At 49.9% G+C, this 18,848-nt stretch overlaps 1 protein-coding gene across 1 annotated transcript in view; it reads left to right on the forward strand.

Annotated features, from left to right (window-relative positions):
- LOC144497682 (uncharacterized) overlaps nucleotides 1–18,848 on the forward strand; it is a 273,548-nt gene that overhangs the window by 156,516 nt on the left and 98,184 nt on the right. The window lies entirely within an intron of this gene.

The following is an 18,848-nucleotide window of genomic DNA, read 5'->3' on the forward strand; positions in this document are numbered from 1 at the left end:
CATGGTCTCGGGCCTCTCCTCGAATATGAGTTAAGGGCAAACATTTATACATCCCGGTTCCCGCCCTTAATTACATTCCCCAATTCTCCAGGATGGCTGTCACTGTTCCTCATTCATTGTGGGATCCTTGCTGCATTGGCACTTTCTTCTGTTGTGTAGTTTGTTCAATCGTGGCAATCTCCAAGGCCGCGATTGTTTCTGTTCCATCCCTCTACGTTACGCACGGCCTTGAAGCAACATCACAAATTTTGCACAAACAGGTAATTAAAACACAACTAAAACACAACTATATCAGTTTAAAATAGTATAGATGCATAGCATATAATGAATGTATAAATCTTTTGTTATACAAAGACAGAAGGCATACATGTCAGCTTCACCGTATTAAACAAAAGTACATGAAAATGGAGACTGTTTCGCTTATAGGCTGCGTTAACCACATTCCTGAATACGATAGGCTGGAGACAATAGGGATAGCTGTTCCTCTTATCTGGTCTGGATGCACCAAAACAATCAATTCTAACAAAAACAATGAATTAGACAATACTTCTCACGAATCTCTTAAGTATTACAGAGGTGAGTCTCAATGCTGAAGTGTTCCAAGATTCATTAACCCATTCCCGTCTTCATTTTCCCCCTTTTGGTCGGGTGCCAGGTCCAAACATGGCACCTATGACCAACTCAGAACCACATGTTATCGGCAAATGGGCCTCGCTCCTTCGTTGGGAGGTCTGCCCCTCCACCTGTACACTTGCGACCGTCATAATTCGCGCTGTTACTGTTTTGCAATAGGCGTTCAATAATGCCATACAAACACAGCAAGTAATTACAATTACAATTAATACAATCAATCCATGCATCAGGTATGAACCCCACGACCCAAACCATTGCCCCAGCCAGCCCAGGTGGTTATAATTGTGATATTGGTTCCCGTTATCCTGTATTGTTTTTGCCACGTGTTTAATATGATCTGCCAAGCGAGTTATATTCTCCGAAGCATCGGGAATATACGTACAGCATTCAGAGCCAACTATGGCACATGTTCCTCCTTGGGAGGCTGGCATATAATCGAGTGCTAATCGGTTCTGTAACGCCACAGTCCGAATAGCTACGACCACTGCTGATATTTCAGAGACGGCTGTGCTCACCTCCTCGAACCCATTTTTAGCCTCATTTGCAATTTTCTCTTGGGTTGAGGCCATCCGTATAAGTTCCTGTGCTGCCTTTGCCATCCCAAAAAATGGGTAAGCTATCATGAAGAATCGTTCTGTCTCACTAATGGCTCGCTTAGCCCTAAGCAGGTGTATCTCGGGGTGGTCCCATAAGTCAGTGTAATGGTGAACATAAGGCACCACATATGCCAAATAACATGATCCTGTCCAATTCCAGGGAAGCCACGGATAGGCATTGTTTCCACAGACAAAATAGTTACCATTATATGCAGTCACCTCGCTTATATAAGCGGAGGAGAGGCTAACCGGGACGGTGGCTATGGGGCACTGGATTGTGATCTGTATCATGGCCTCAGTGTCATCCGTGATATCAACCTGCTGTATACAGTAGCTACGGCCAACAGGTATGGTTCCATTTCTTATCAGGCAGATAACTCCCCTTTGTTGATTTTTCACAATGAAGTCAGGTGGGGAATCTGATCTGTCTTAGTTGGGTTGGTCATGTTTCTTAAAGGACGATAAAGTGCACCCTCCACCCCCTAGCCTTGAAACAACATCGCTGTTGCTGATACCCTGCATAGTGGTACCCGATGGGTTTTTAAATGTCAGTTTCCTTCCTGGGTTCCATTCTGATTTAAAACCCATTCAATTACTTCTGGAGCTGATAAAGGGATAGGAAATAAGGGAATTCCTCCCTTTCCTCCATGCATGGGAATGTGTGAACAGACCCAGCACTTGCTCAGATTTGATTGTGATGCATACAGATAAGACATATACACAAAGGTGTTCATACAATGGACAGAGTCATCGTGACAGAGATGATCATTGTGCTTCATTCCTAACTCCTCATAATACAATTTATACTTTCCCGCTATGGCTAACAGGGCCAGGGTCGTGAGTATCAGCATGAAAAGAATCTTATCACTTACTAATATCCCGCGCGACCGTTATACAACGGTCCAAAGGCTATAATCGCCCGCGTGCAACTTCCCGCGAAACCGTTCAGCTTGCTTGGAGGTCAGTTGTTGTTTGTTTATATCTGCAATTGGAGTGCGGTAAACCACTGTTAAGCTATTGCCTGTGTGTGTGTGTGTGTGTGTGTGACATGCCTGGGCATGCCCCTGCCGGCCCTGCCTGAGACTCCTCCCCCCCTGGTCCAGGTATAAAGGTGACTGCTCCCAACCCCCCTGCCTCAGTCTCTGGACTAGTTCATCAGCATGGGTGTGCTCCAAGTCTTTTGCTAATAAAAGCCTATTTGTTCTTGCATACAAACTAGTCTTTGCTTGATTGATGGCGCATCAATTTTATTCGCAAAATGTTTTGGGATGGAGCAGATACTAAAACCCGATAGATTAGAATTGAATCCTCAAGCCGTAGGAGCCTCTAACAGCTTTGATCACTGGCTGCGATGTTTCGAAACTTTCCTCACCGCCGCCTCCTCCATCATCCGGACCGAAACCGACAAACTACACGTGCTCCACGCCCGGGTAAGCGATCAAGTATTCTCGATGATTAGAGACGCTGAAACTTACGAGGATGCGATTGAACTTTTAAAAGGCCAGTACAACAAACAGACTAATGTAATCTACGCCAGACATCTTCTGGCTACTCGCAGACAACAGCCAGGAGAATCGGGCGATCAATTCTTGCGTGCGATGCGAGCACTTGGCAGGGCCTGCAACTGCAAGGCCATAACAGCTGCCCAAAACACTGAGGACTTAATCAGAGATGCCTATGTCATGGGTATCAGGTCAAACTATATCCGACAACGACTGCTGGAACAGGGTGAGCTGGACCTACAAAAGACTGTAGCGCTTGCCGACTCGTTAGATGTGGCCTACCGTAATCTCGAGGCCTACACCCCCGACCACGGGGGCGCATCATGGATGCCGCAGTCGCCGCCACCTCTGTACTCGGGAGGGCTGCAGGCCTACACCACGCCACGTCCCACTAATGACGCGACCGCTGCGGCAGTCTCTGGAGGCCCGAAGTGCTACTTCTGCAGCCTGGGGAAGCACCCCCGACAACGCTGCCCGGCGAAGGATGCGATCTGCTCCGGGTGTGGAAAGAAGGGCCATTACACTAAGGTATGCAGGGCAAAGTCGACCTCCAAGCCCAGTAGCACCGCGTGCGACCCATGGGGGCTGCCATCTTGGGCACCGGTAGCTGCGTGTGAGCCATGCGGGCCGCCATCTTGGACGCCATTAGCCGCGTGTGGGCCGTGCGGGCCGCCATCTTGGATGCCGTCAGCCACGTGTGGGCCATGCGGGCCACCATCTTGGATGCCATCAGCCACGTGTGGGCCGTGCGAGCCGCCATCTTGGACGCCATCAGCCGCGTCGCAAAATCCAACAGTGGCTTCGGTTACGCTGGACCAATCCAGGCCTCACCAACTCACCAGGTCCATGATGGACATCGAGGTAAACGGTCGCACTACAAACTGTTTATTTGACTGTGGGAGTACAGAGAGCTTTATTCACCGTCACACAGTGAGTCGCTACGCCCTTTCAGTACTGCCAGTGAAGAAAACGATCTCCATGGCTTCAAAGTCCCACTCGGTGGATGTCCTCGGGAACTGCGTGGCGACCCTGACTGTACGGGGCACAGTGTACAAAAACTTCAGGCTCCTCATGCTGCCACAACTCTGCGCTGCCGTACTCCTGGGGCTAGATTTCCTGTGTCACCTTAAGAGTGTCACCATGGAGTATAATGGGCCTTTTCCCCCACTCTCTGTTTGCAATCACCAGTTCTTAGATCGCCCACCGTGCACCACCTGCAGCCTCTCATGCCTTAAAGTCGTCCCTCCCTCACTGTTTGAAAATCTCACCCCCGATTGCAAGCCCATCGCCACCAAGAGCAGACGGTACAGTGCTGGAGACAGGGCTTTTATCAGGTCTGAAGTACAACGGCTCCTAGGGGAGGGGATCATTGAGGCCAGTACCAGCCCCTGGAGAGCCCAAGTGATGCGCATCAATTGGACACGAGGCACTAAGCTTCGGTAAAAGAAGGCTTTTATTAACTAACAATGGAACTAACAGACCTTTAACACACTATCCCAGACTGAAGAGGTCCCGCCCGAGCAGGGGGTCTTATACCTCTCCCAGGAGGCGGAGCCCGACTGGGATGTGCCACAACAGTAACAACCACAGGTGTATCAATCCCACCCTAGCCCAACAACAACATTAGAACAACCCAACAACAACATTAGAACAATCCCACAGTGGGAACCAACGATGGTTCACCACACCAAGTAGGAGTTGTTAAGACTGGGGAGAAACATCGCATGGTCATTGAGTACAGTCAGACCATAAACCGCGACATGCAGCTGGACGCGTACCCCCTTCCCCGCATATCTGACATGGTTAATCAGATTGCGCAATATCGGGTGTTCTCCACCATCGACTTAAAATCTGCTTACCACCAACTCCCTATCCGCCCGGAGGACCGCCAATATACTGCCTTCGAGGCGGATGGCCGCCTCTATCACTTCCTTAGGATCCCCTTCGGCGTCTTGGTTTTCCAGCATGAGATGGACCGAATGGTAGACCAGAATGGGTTGCGGGCCACCTTCCCATACCTAGATAACGTCACCATCTGCGGCCATGATCAGCAGGACCACGACGCCAACTTCCACAACTTCCTCCACACCGTCACACTCCTAAATCTGACCAATAATAAGGAGAAGTGCGTATTCCGCACACGCCGCCTTGCCATCCTTGGTTGTGTTGTGGAAAACGGGGTCATCGGTCCCGATCCCGACCGCATGCGTCTCCTCCTGGAACTTCCCCTCCCCACCAGCCTCAAAGCCCTGAGGAGATGCCTGGGCTTCTTCTCATATTACGCCCAGTGGGTCCCAATTATGCGGATAAAGCCCGTCCGCTCATCAAATCCACCTCTTTTCCCCTGACGGCAGAGGCCTGCCTGGCCTTCGACCGTATCAAAGCAGACATCGTGAAGGCCACGATGCACGCTGTAGACGAATCCATCCCGTTCCAGGTGGAGAGCGATGCATCTGACTTCGCCCTAGCCGCCACCCTTAACCAGGCGGGCAGACCCATGGCCTTCTTCTCATGAACCCTCCAAGGCCCTGAAATTCAACAGTCCTCTGTCGAAAAGGAGGCCCAAGCCATAGTGGAAGCTGTACGGCACTGGCGTCACTACTTAGCTGGTAAACGATTCACCCTACTCACGGACCAACGGTCAGTTGCATTCATGTTTAACAACACGCAGCCGGGCAAGATCAAAAATGATAAAATATTGAGATGGAGAATCGAGCTTTCCACCTACAATTACGACATCTTATACCGGCCCGGGAAGCTCAATGAGCCCCCAGACGCCCTGTCCCGGGGAATATGTGCCAGCGCACAAATAGACCAATTGCAGACTGTCCACAACGACCTCTGCCACCTGGGGATCACCAGGTTTTTTCACTTCATTAAAGCCCGTAACCTGCCCTACTCCATTGAGGAAGTCAGGTCTATAACCAGACACTGCCAGGTCTGCGCAGAGTGCAAGCCGCACTTCTATCGGCCAGACAGAGCACACCTCATAAAGGCCACCCTAAGCGTCGACTTCAAAGGCCCCCTCCCCTCTTCTGACCACAACATATACTTCCTCAACGTCATTGACGAATATTCACGTTTCCCCTTTGCTATTCCCTGCCCGGATATGACCTCGGCCACGGTCATCAGGGCCCTGCACAGCCTCTTCACCCTGTTCGGTTTCCCTAGCTATATCCATAGCGACCGGGGATCCTCCTTTATGAGTGATGAGCTGCGACAGTACCTGCTCTCCAAAGGCATAGCCTCGAGTAGGACCACCAGCTACAACCCCAGGGGAACGGACGGGTAGAGAGGGAGAACGCGACAATCTGGAAGGCCGTTTTACTAGCTCTGAGGTCTAAAGGTCTTCCAGTCATCCGCTGGCAAGAGGTCCTCCCTGATGCGCTACACTCGATTAGATCACTCCTTTGCACAGCTACCAATGCTACCCCTCACGAAAGAATGTTTGTTTTCCCCAGGAAGTCCTCCTCTGGGACCTCACTACCGTCGTGGCTGATGTCCCCAAGCCCTGTCCTGCTCCGGAAGCACGTGAGAACCCATAAGTCGGACCCCCTGGTCGAAAGGGTCCAGCTCCTCCACGCCAACCCCCAATGTGGCGTACCCCGACGGGCGGGAGGAGACGGTCTCCATTCAAGACCTGGCACCCGCAGGTGCCCCAGGGACCACGACGACCCACAACCCCACACCCTCAACCCCCGTATACAGCACGCCTGAGCCCCAGGAGCCGCCACCACGCACCTGACAATCGGAAGGTGCCCCAGAGACCATGACGACCCACAACCCCAAACGCCCAACCCCCGTATACAGCACGCCTGAGCCCCAGGAGCCACCACCACGCACCCGACAATCGGAAGGGACTACAAACGACTCGAGCGACTATGGCCTGGCGCCTGAACCAACACCGCGGCCACCGGAACCGACACCACAACTGACACTACGGCGGTCGCAGTGGCAGATCAAGCCCCCAGAGAGACTGAATTTGTAATTCTGTAAATATCGTTCCACCCACCTCACCCCCGCCAGACTCTTTTTTAAAAGCAGGGGGTGAATGCAGTAAACCACTGTTAAGCTTATTGCCTGTGTGTGTGTGTGTGTGTGTGTGTGTGACATGCCTGACATGAGTGGAGGGAGCATTAAGCACAGGTTACAGAGATGTGTATTGTCTCCAGACAGGACAGCCAGTGAGATTCTGCAGATTCTGTGCTGAATGCTCCCTCCACTCACATTATCTGTCTCTTTAAGACCTGGTTGGTTGTAGGGATTCGCATTCTAATCAGTATTCTGTAACTTGATTTTGTGTCTCTGTGTCCTGCTTGAGAGCAGATTTCCACTCCATCTGACGAAGGAGCAGCGCTCCGAAAGCTAATGGTATTTGCTGCCAAATAAACCTGTTGGACTTTAACCTGGTGTTGTTAAAACTCTTACTGTGTTCACCCCAGTCCAACGCCGGCATCTCCACATCATGACTACCATTTCCCACAGCCAGCGGTCTATTCCTTGATCTATCAAAGATTCATCCATCTCCACTTTAAATACTTCAAATAACCCAGCCTCCAACCCCCCCCCCCCCCTTGGGGCAGAGGATTCCAGAGATTCACCACACTCTATGAGAAGAAATTTCTACGCATCTCAGTTTGAAATGACCGACCCTTCATCTTGCAGCTATATCCCCATATTTGAGACTCTCCCCCGAGTGAAAACATCTCACCCTGTCAAGCCCCCTCAGATCTTATATGTTTGAATGAGGTCACCACTCACTCTTCTAAACCCCAAGGAATACAGACCCAGACTATTTAGTCTGTCTTGATAGGACAACCCTGTCATTCCAGAAATTAGCCTGGTGATGAATGGACTGCCTCCACTGTTACTATATCCGTTGTAGGTAAGGGGACCAAAACTATACACAGTATTTCAGGTGAGGCCTCACCAACACCCTATGCAATTGGAACAAAACCTCCCTATTTTTAAACTCTAATCCCTTTGCAACAAAGACCAAAATGCCGTTTGCTTTCTTAACTACCTGTTGGACCTGATTGCTAGCTTTTTGTGATTAATGCACTAAAAAAACTAAATCCTTCTAAACTTCACTCACCTGCAGTCTCTCTCCATTTAGATAATAGTCTACATTTTGATTACTTCTGCCAAAGTGCATGACCTCACACTTCCCCCATTAAACTCCATTTGCCAGGTTTTTGCCCAGTCACCCAATCTATCTTTATCCCATTGCAGATTCACAATATTCTCATCATGTCCCTGCCCTTCCACCAATCTTAATATCAGCAGCAAATTTGGAAACCTGACATTCTGTTGCTTCATCCATGTCATCAGTATAAACAGGGAACAATTGTGGGCCAAGAACTGATCCGTGCGGTACTTGAGGAAGAGTTGTATATTAGTTTTGAACCTGAATCACTTTAATTGACATTTCGAATCCCAGAGTTGTTATGGGGCAGAAGGAAGCCATTTCACCTATTTTATTTGCACCAGCTCTGCAAACGGGCATTGTGGTTTAGCGCCTTTTAAACATTTAATTATCTGTGATTCAATGGCAATACTATCACTGAATCCCCCACTGTGAACATCCTGGGGGTTGCCATTGACCAGAAACTGACCTGGACAAGCCACAGAAACACTGTAGCTGCAAGAGTGGGTCACAGGCTGGGAATTTTGTGGAGAGTTTAAATTTTAAGTTCATGCATTAGTATTGCAAGTAGGCTTACATGAACACTGCAATGAAGTTACTGTGAAATGATGTTGGGATACTAATGCAAGTGTGATTGAATGAGTGTCATTCTGTTACGTCTTAAAATGTTCCCCACCACAGTGGTGTTGCCCCTCGCCTGTGGCATCAGTTTTGTACTGAAGACTTTACAGAGGCAGGAAGTGAAAAATAAATCTCATTTATTGTAGAAATTGGAACAATGTTAAAAATTGCAGAAATAGATTCTGGTTTGAAAAACAGAAACCAAACATCCTCACACCATCAATATATCTCTGGGACACAGACTCCCCGACCCCCAACAATCCATTCCTCCCAATCCCACCCTGTGGGTTCAGCACAACAGCTCCTTCCCAATTTACCTGCACCAGTGTAAACCCCGGGGATTGTCCCAGGGAGCGAACCCCCTCGTTCCACAGCCCACCCACCTCACAGTGAAAGCAATGAGTGAATCGGCCTTGAGTGAAATGGATTCCTAAACTCGACACAGGTTAAACAGGGCAGATCAGAAGAGATTAAAACTTCCAGCTGCAAACAGAGCAATCCCTGATAAAACATCCCAGTTCCATTTACAGAGTTCCATATGTAGAGCTTGAATCCGTCAGTCGCTGTTACCTCCATGAAATCACATGGCAGCATCTGTGAGCAAAACCCATCGGACCGCCAAACACCAGCTAAACCCATCAGACCCCCAAACACCAGCTAAACGCATCAGAGCCCCAAACACCAGCAAAACCCATCAGACCGCCAAACACCAGCTAAACCCATCAGAGCCCCAAACACCAGCAAAACCCATCAGACCCCCCAAACACCAGCAAAACCCATCAGAGCCCCAAACACCAGCTAAACCCATCAGAGCCCCCAAACACCAGCAAAACCCATCAGACCCCCAAACACCATCTAAACCCATCAGACCCCCAAACACCAGCTAAACCCATCAGACCCTCAAACACCAGCTAAACCCATTAGACCCCCAAACACCAGTTAAACCCATCAGACCCCCAAACACCAGCCAAACCCATCATAGCCCCAAACAGCAGCTAAACCCATCAGATCCCGCAAACACCAGCTAAGCCCATCAGACCCCCAAACACCAGCTAAGCCCATCAGACCCCCAAACACCAGCTAAACCCATCAGACCCCCAAACACCAGCCAAACCCATCAGAGCCCCAAACAGCAGCTAAACCCATCAGATCCCGCAAACACCAGCTAAGCCCATCAGACCCCCAAACACCAGTTAAACCCATCAGACCCCCAAACACCAGCTAAACCCATCAGACCCCCAAACACCAGCTAAACCCATCAGACCTCCAAACACTAGCTAAACCCATCAGATCCGCGCCCCAAACATCCAGAAAACGATCAGACATATCGCGCAATATAACTGATGTTAAATCCTGTGGGAGTGACACAGCTCAGTGACCAACTTCAGGGAAAACACTTGGGAATTCCGACTTCCTTAAGGAAATTGAGCAGCTTAGCGGAGGCTGTCCAGGGTGAGATGTTTCCAGATGTCTCGACACCTCAACACCCACAATGTCTCCACCCTCAGACTGTACAGGAGCAGCCGTCTCCAGAAGGCCAGTCTCAAAGCTCAGTGTTGGATTGGATGAGCTGCTCTTTAGTGACGATACAGCGAGAGACAGACACTGAGCTCACATCCCACCCACCAGATTGTACAGCTAAATCCAGCAGGAATATCCCAGTTAGAAGGATCAACTCTGCATATTCTGAGCTCCTGCAACAGAATGCTGAACTCTTCACTCCCTCCACAATCTAAACCCCTCAACTCCAGCCCTGACCATAGACCTTCATTCCAGCCCTGACCACAGACTCTCACTCCAGCGCTGATCTGAGACCCTCACTCCCACCCTGACTCGAGACCCTCATTCATGCTCTGACTTGAGACCCTCACTCCCGCCCTGAACCGAAACCCTCATTCCCACACTGGGGTGAGACCCTCAGGTTGGAATTGTCCCGTCCCGCCTGCCATGGGAATTGTAGCGGGCAGGGGAGGACAATGCAAAGGTCTGTTGATCTTGGGTGGGATTTTACGGTCCTGGGGTGAGCCCGGCCAGAAACTCCCACGCTCAATCTCACTCCGAGGCGAGAGCCTCACTCTCACTCTGACGCAAGGCGCTCACACTGGCCCGAGACCCTCACTCCCACTGGCCCGAGACCCTCACTCCCACTGGCCTGAGACCCTCACTCCTACTGGCCTGAGACCCTCACTCCCACTGGCCTGAGACCCTCACTCCCACTGGCCTGAGACCCTTACTCCCACTGGCCCGAGACCCTCACTCCCACTGGCCTGATACCCTCACTCCCACTGGCCTGAGACCCTCACTCCCACTGGCCTGATACCCTCACTCCCACTGGCCTGATACCCTCACTCCCACTGGCCTGAGACCCTCACTCCCACTGGCCTGAGACCCTCACTCCCACTGGCCTGGGACTCTCACTCCCACTGGCCTGGGACCCTCACTCCCACTGGCCTGGGACCCTCACTCCCACATTGACCCAAAACCCTTACAGATATCCTGAACTCCTCATTCAATCTGAGACCCTTCCCACAATTCTGTGACACTCTCCCTTTATCATGAGCCCCTCACCCTCCCTATCCCAACCCTGCGACTCTCCCACCCACTCTGTGACCCCCACACCAACCTGAGACCCACAGCCTGAGCCACCCCCACCCTGGAATACTCTCCCACAATCCCTCCCCCCAGTGAGGAGCTGCTCTTTTCCCTCCAATTCCTACCTTTCTTGTTGTCGATGACGACAGCCACAATGATGAGAGCGATGAGCACGAGGACCCCGACCACAATCCCGACAGTAACAGCAACCTGGGAGCGAGACTTTGGTTCTGTTAGAGAGAGAATCAGAGAGACTGAGTGAATCAGGGAGAGGGAGAGAATGTGAGAGGAAGAGAGAGAGAGAGAGAGAGAATGAGGGAGAGAGATGAGAGAGGGAGAGAACTTGAGAGAGGAGAGAATGTGAGAGACTGAGTGAATCAGAGAGAGGGATAAGTGTACATCAGAGGGAGACAGAGTGGGAGAGAATGGGAGACAGTGGGAGACAAAGGAAGAGAAGAGTGGAAGAGAATACGAGAGTGATGGAGAGAGAATGAATCAGAGAGAAAGAAAGAGAAAGAGTGAGAGAGCGAATTAGAAAACACAGGATATACGACACAGAAAACAACCTTTCGGCCCATCCAGCTGATGCTGGTGTTAAAGTTCCACCTGAAGCTCTTCCCATCTTTCCACATCTAATTCCACCATCTTAACTACCTATTCCCTTCTCCCTCATTTGCTTGTCTATCTTCCCCTTGAACTATACTGTTCAGTTCAGCCATTCCCTGTGGCAGCGAGCTCCACATTCTCATCACTCTTTGGGTGAAGAGGTTTCATGAATTCCCCATTGAGTTTCTTGATGAGTATCTTGTATTGATGACGTCTAGTTACGATCTTCCCACCAGAGGAGACATTATCTCTGTATCCTGTCTATGAAAACCTTTCATAATTTTAAAGTCCTCGGTTAGATCAACCCTCAGCCTTCGGTTTTCCCGAAAGCAGCGACCCAGCCAGTCAATCTTTTCCTGAGATGTCCATCACTCATTTCTGGAATCATCTCTGTAAATCTTCTCGACACTCTCTCCCCTGACTCTATATCCTTTGTATGAAATGGTGACTGGAACTGCACACAATCTCTAAATGTGGTCTAACCAATTTTGATAAAGGTTTAGCAATAACTTACAATTGTACAAATTGTAATTACGAATGTACAATTCTATCGCTCGAGAAATGAAACCTGGTTTTCTGTTTGTTTTGTTTATAGCCTTGTCTAACCTGTTACTGATTGGTGTATTTGTACACCCAGATCCCTTTGTTCCTCAATCCCATCCAGACTGACACCTTCCTCGTAATAAGTGACCTCCTTATCCATCCTTAACAGAAAACTACCTCACGTTTATCTGTGCTGAACTCCAGACACCAATTATTTGCCCATTCTACAAGTTTATTAATGTCCTACTAATTACCTGCAGTTCTCCTCAATATCAAATAATTCCCCCAATTTGGTGCCATCTGCAAATTGAGAAATTGTGTTTTTGATTCCAATATCCAAATCATTGAGTGTAAGTTGTGAACAGCGATGATCCCAGCACTGATCCTTGTGGGACACCATTTCCCACCTTCCGTCACTCTGAATAACTCCCTTTACTCACACTCTCTGCTTTCTGTCTCAAAGTCAGTGAGTGATCCATTCTGTCACTTATCCCTAACTCCACATTCTCTGACCTTATCCATTTGTCTATCACCAGTCACCTTATCGATTTCATTTGAAAAATCATATTAAATTACATCCGTTACACCACCATTGACTCCTCCCTCTGTTACGTGCTCAAAAAATTCACAAAGTGGAGTAAAATAAGATTTTCCATTTCAAAATCCATGCTGATGATTCATTGTTATATTATTTGATTTCCAGATTTTCATGAATTCTCTCCAATGGAAGGAGTTCCATTATTTTTCTGAAACTCTGATTTAATCTGACTGAACTAAACTTCCAGGATGCACTGGGCTTTGTTGTACTGTAATATCCCAGAATGCACTAGGCCCTGCTGTACTGTAATAGCCCAAGATACACTGGGCTTTATTGTACTCCAGGATGCACTGGGCCCCATTGTACTGTTATAATGGTGTGGAGATGCCGGCGTTGGACTGGGGTAAGCACATTAAGAAGTCTCACAACACCAGGTTAAAGTCCAACAGGTTTATTTGGTAGCACAAGCCACTAGCTTTCGGAGCATTGCCCCTTCATCAGGTGAGTGGGAGTTCTGTTCACAAACAGGTCGTGGAGATGCCGGCGTTGGACTGGGGTAAACACAGTAAGAAGTTTAACAACACCAGGTTAAAGTCCAACAGGTTTATTTGGTAGCACAAGCCACTAGCTTTCGGAGCATTGCCCCTTCATCAGGTGAGTGGGAGTTCTGTTCACAAACAGGTCGTGGAGATGCCGGCGTTGGACTGGGGTAAACACAGTAAGAAGTTTAACAACACCAGGTTAAAGTCCAACAGGTGTATTTCGTAGCAAAAACCCTTTTGCTACCAAATAAACTGTTGGACTTTAACCTGGTGTTGTGAAACTTCTTACAAACAGGACATACATAGATACAAACTCAATTTACAAAATAATGGTTGGAATGCGAGTCTTTACAGGTAATCAAGTCTTAAAGGTACAGACAATGTGAGTGGAGAGAAGGTTAAGCACAGGTTAAAGAGATGTGTATTGTCTCCAGCCAGGACAGTTAGTGAGATTTTGCAAGTCCAGGCAAGTCATGGGGGTTACAGATAGTGTGACATGAACCCAAGATCCTGGTTGAGGCCGTCCTCATATGTGCGGAACTTGGCTATCAGTTTTGCTCAGCGATTCTGCGTTGTCGTGTGTTGTGGAGGCCGCCTTGGAGAATGCTTATCCGAATATCAGAGGCTGAATGTCTGTGATTGCTGAAGTGTTCCCCAACAGGAAGAGAACAGCCTTGCCTGGTGATTGTCGAGCGGTGTTCATTCATCCGTTGCCGTTGCATCTGCATGGTCTCCCTAGTGTACCATGCCTCGGGATATCCTTTCCTGCAACGTATCAGGGAGACAACGTTGGCCGAGTTGCAAGAGTATGTACCATGTACCTGGTGGATGGTGTTCTCACGTGAGATTATGGCATCCATGTCGATGATCCAGCACATCTTGCAGAGGTTGCTGTGGCAGGGTTGTGCGGTGTCGTGGTCACTGTTCTCGTGAAGGCTGGGCAGTTTGCTGCGGACAATGGTCTGAGGTTGTGCGGTTGTTTGAAGGCAAGAAGTGGGGGTTTGGGGATGGTCTTGGTGAGATGTTTGTCTTCATCGATGACATGTTGAGGCTCCGGAGAAGTTGTCATAGTTTCTTTGCTCCAGGGAAGTACTGGACGACGAAGGGTACTCTGTCCATTGTGTCCCGTGTTTGTCTTCTGAGGAAGTCGTTGCGGTTTTTCGCGGTGGCACGCCGGAACTGTCGATCGATGAGTCGAGCGCCATATCCTGTTCTTATGAGGGCATCTTTCAGCGCCTGTAGGTGTCTGTTACGATCCTCCTCATCTGAGCAGACCCTGTGTATATGGAGGGCTGGTCTGTAGGGGATGACTTCTTTAACGTGTTTCGGGTGGAAGCTAGAGAAGTGGAGCGTCGTGAGGTTACCAGTGGGCTTGTGGTCGAGTGAAGTGCAGAGGTCACCGGCCTTGATGGAGATGCGTGTCCAAGAATGCAACCAATTCCGGAGAGTAGTCCATGGTGAGTCTGATGGTGGGATGGAACTTGTTGATGTCATCATATGGTTGTTTCAGTGATTGTTCGCCATGAGTCCAAAGGAAGAAAATGTCATCGATGTATTTAGTGTATAGCGTTGGTTGAAGGTCCTGAGCATCCCACGATGCTCCACTTCTCCAGCTTCCACTCTAAACATGTTAAAGAACCCATCCCCTACGGACAAGCCCTCCGTATTCACAGGATCTGCTCAGATGAGGAGGATCGCAACAGACACCTCCAGACACTGAAAGATGCCCTCATAAGAACAGGATATGGCGCTCGACTCATTGATCGACAGTTCCGGCGTGCCTCAGAAGACAAACACGGGACATGATGGACCCAACACCGATCCCTGAGGCACACCACTGGTCACAGGCCTCCAGTTTGAAAAACAACCCTCTACAACTACCCTCTGTCTTCTGTCATCAAGCCAATTTTGTATCCATTTGGCTCCCTCACCCTGGATGCCGTGAGATTTAACCTTATGCAATAATCTACTGTGTGGTACCTTGTCAATGGCCTGAATGATGGACATGTATCAATTTAAAGGCCTTCTGGCAGGCTGGGTTCAGCAGAGTGATGTCTGTATGGGCCAGTATGAATGCGCAGAAGGCCATATTGTGCTGGCAGGAGACAAAGTGTAACCCCACACTGACCCCCGTTACACCCCATCTGCCACCTTGCAGCCCATTCGCTTAACTTGTCCTAATCTCTTTGCAGCTGTCTATGTTCTCCATACAGTTTGCATTATTCCTCATATGTAAATCCCTCATACCCGGGATCAACCGAGTGAACATGTTCTGGACTGCCTTCAACACCAGTACATCTTTCCTTATATAAGGGGACCAAAAATATTCACAGTATTCCAGAAGTGGTGTAACTAGTCTTCACCAAGACTTCCCTATTTTATATTCCATTCCCTTTGAAATAAAGGCCAACATTCCATTTATCTTCCCTAATATCTGCTGAATTGGCGTGCTGGCTTTCTGTGATTTATGTATGAAGGCTCCTACATTCTTCTGTGCTGCTCCTTTCTCCCTTCAAATTAAATTCAGCTCCTTTATTCTTCGTACCAAATGAATAACTTCACATTTTCTGACTCTATATTTCATCCGCCAAATGTTTGCCCACTCACTTAACCTGATCCAGACTCGAAACGTTGGCTCACACTGAAGCAGGATTAGGAGAATTCATCAAGATCCCTATTAGTCATCACCCGGATATAATCAGCAGCATGGGTGGGATTCTCCAAAAAAAATTCTAAGTGTCGAATTCACAATTCTTTCAGTGGGATTTTGGAAATGAATCTCCCACACTCTGCATCACGGAGGACACGAGTGCGAATCTCGCTAAAAATCAGTGGGCAGGGACTATTCTCGCTGGAGAGGCCGGCAGCAGAGTGTTGAACAGGCCATTGCGCATGCACGATCTCTCAGTGCCGAGATTGGCGCATGCGCAGTAGCCCCGCACTGTGAACCTCTCGATCGCTGGACAACTCATTCGCTGGCCAGCCCCACAACCCCTACATCGCTGCCCCTCCAACTCCCCCATGGACCGATCACTGGCACCCCGGATGTGTCTGGGCCAACATTGCCCATCCTCCCCACCCCTCCAGTCCACCTCAATCTCCCGCCAGCAGTCCCAATCTCCCCCACAGCCCTGAACCCCCACCCCACAGCCCCGACCTTTCCCACACCCTACCCCCTGACAGACGGACCCTCCCCCTCTTGTGGCCAGCCCCGATCGCTGTCCTCCCTCCCTCTGTCACTCAGCCCAAGTGCAGAGTGGCAGCGGGACCCCCCCCCCCTCGCACTCCATCAATCAACATCCCCCCATCCCCCCCCCCAGACACCCTGCCCCCATCAGGCCATGCCACATTAGGCACCACCCCTTGACGTTGCCCAATGCCCCCCCCCCGCGTTGGGCAGTGCCAAGTTTCCTCCACTGGGCATTGGCACCTTGCCCCTTGGGCAGTGCTGGGGGGCCAGGCTGGCACTGACAAGCTGGCAATGCCCAGGAGGGGGAACCCTTTCTACCCCCGCCCCCCTTCACTCCACTGGGGTCAGGCCGCCAGCAAGTGGGGATCTGTTGTGAACCCGACTGGGGTGAAACACTCCTGGCGGGACGCGGGGTGGAGACGCTGGCGGGCCCGGAGAATTCCGTCCCAGGCCCACTAATGAGATTGAAATCATGATTTAAATAAATGATACAGCTCCGCGCCGGAAATCCGGCGTGCAGCGGGAAGCTCGCCGCACGGCCCCCGCTATAGTCTCCCTGCACCCTGCGCTGCTAAAGTAGCACAATGCGCTGGGAGAATCGCAACACATTTCTTTACCACAATTAAACACAAAGTTTGTTTCCCAATCAGCTTTGTGTCTATTCTGCCGGAGACTAATGACTCACACAATGTTTTTAGTCTGATTGGTGCAATTGTATTTTAAGTCCAATCAGTTTGCAGTAAGTTACCGGAACAGGAACACCTTTTCCTGTAAATACAGGACACAGCTAACGGGCTGAGAACTCCAAATGTTTCCCCAACATGAGGGAAGCAGCAATGATTGGACTGATAGAGCTGGTCCTTCTGTGTGGAGAGGTGTCTGCAGGTGAGTGATGGGGTGTGAGAGGGGCAATGCCAGGCTGGGTACTGGGGCATTAACCCTGGTTAAGAAGTCTCAGAAGACCAGGTTAAAGTCCAACAGGTTTTGTTTGGTGGCACAAGCCACTAGCTTTCGGAGTGCTGCCCCTTCATCAGGTGAGTCTGGGTCAGAGTGATGGGGTGTGAGAGGGGCAATGCCAGACTGGGTACTGGAGCATTAACGCTGGGTCAGTGAGTGATGGGGTGTGAGAGGGGCAATGTCAGGCTGGGTACTGGAGCATTAACCGTGGGTCAGTGAGTGATGGGGTGTGAGAGGGGCAATGCCAGACTGGGTACTGGAGCATTAACCCTGGGTCAGTGAGTGATGGGGTGTGAGAGGGGCAATGTCAGGCTGGGTACTGGAGCATTAACCGTGGGTCAGTGAGTGATGGGGTGTGAGAGGGGCAATGCCAGACTGGGTACTGGAGCATTAACCCTGGGTCAGTGAGTGATGGGGTGTGAGAGGGGCAATGCCAGGCTGGGTACTGGGGCATTAACCCTGGGTCAGTGAGTGATGGGGTGTGAGAGGGGCAATGTCAGGCTGGGTACTGGGTTTCTTAAAGGAGGGAAACTGGGATGTGAGGGAACTGAGAGCAGGGATGTGGGATTGGAGATCGAGGAGAGAGACAGAGAGAGGGAGAGGTTGTAGGATTACAGGAACAGGAGGGGAATAATCTAAACTCCATTTTCTGCATCCCCACAAAAATCCATCTCAATTTTGAAAGCTGCAATTGATCCACAACAGCTGCAGCTTCTTGCGGGAAAGAGGATTTCAGATTTCCACAACCATTTTGGTGAGGAGGTTCCTGGCTAAAGACAGCAGGCAGCAACCAGGAAAGAGAGAGTGAGTGTAGATGAATAGCAGAGACTGGTTAAAGGCTTCAGCAACAGTGCACGATTAGAGAGAGAGAGAGAGCAGCAGAAGTATAGTGTCATAGAATCCCTGCAGTGCAAAAGAAGGCTATTTAGCCCATCGAATCTGCACTGAGAACAATCCCACCTGGGCCCTATTCCCGTAACCCCATGTATTCATCCTACTAATCATCTTGACACTAAGGGGCAATTTAGCATGGCCCATCAACCGAACCCGCACATCTTTTGAATGTGGGAAGAAACCGGAGAACCTGGAGGAAACCCACGCGGACACGGGGAGAACGTACAAACTCCACGCAGGCAGTCACCCGAGGCCGGAATTGAACCCGGGTCCCTGGTGCTATGAGGCAACAGTGCTAAACACTCTGCCACCGTGCTACCCATATAATCAGACCCAGTAAAAGACTCCCAGCAGCAATGCATGAATAGCGAGAGAGTGTGTGTAAAGGAATAGCACAGACCGAGTTAGGGACTCCAGCAGCAATGCACAATTGGAGAGTGATGGGGAGGGAGGAGAAATCAGACCTGGCTGGAGACTCCAGCATTTCT

The sequence above is a fragment of the Mustelus asterias genome, chromosome 8, assembly GCF_964213995.1.
Source record: "Mustelus asterias chromosome 8, sMusAst1.hap1.1, whole genome shotgun sequence".
NCBI classification, from domain to species: Eukaryota; Metazoa; Chordata; class Chondrichthyes; order Carcharhiniformes; family Triakidae; genus Mustelus; species Mustelus asterias.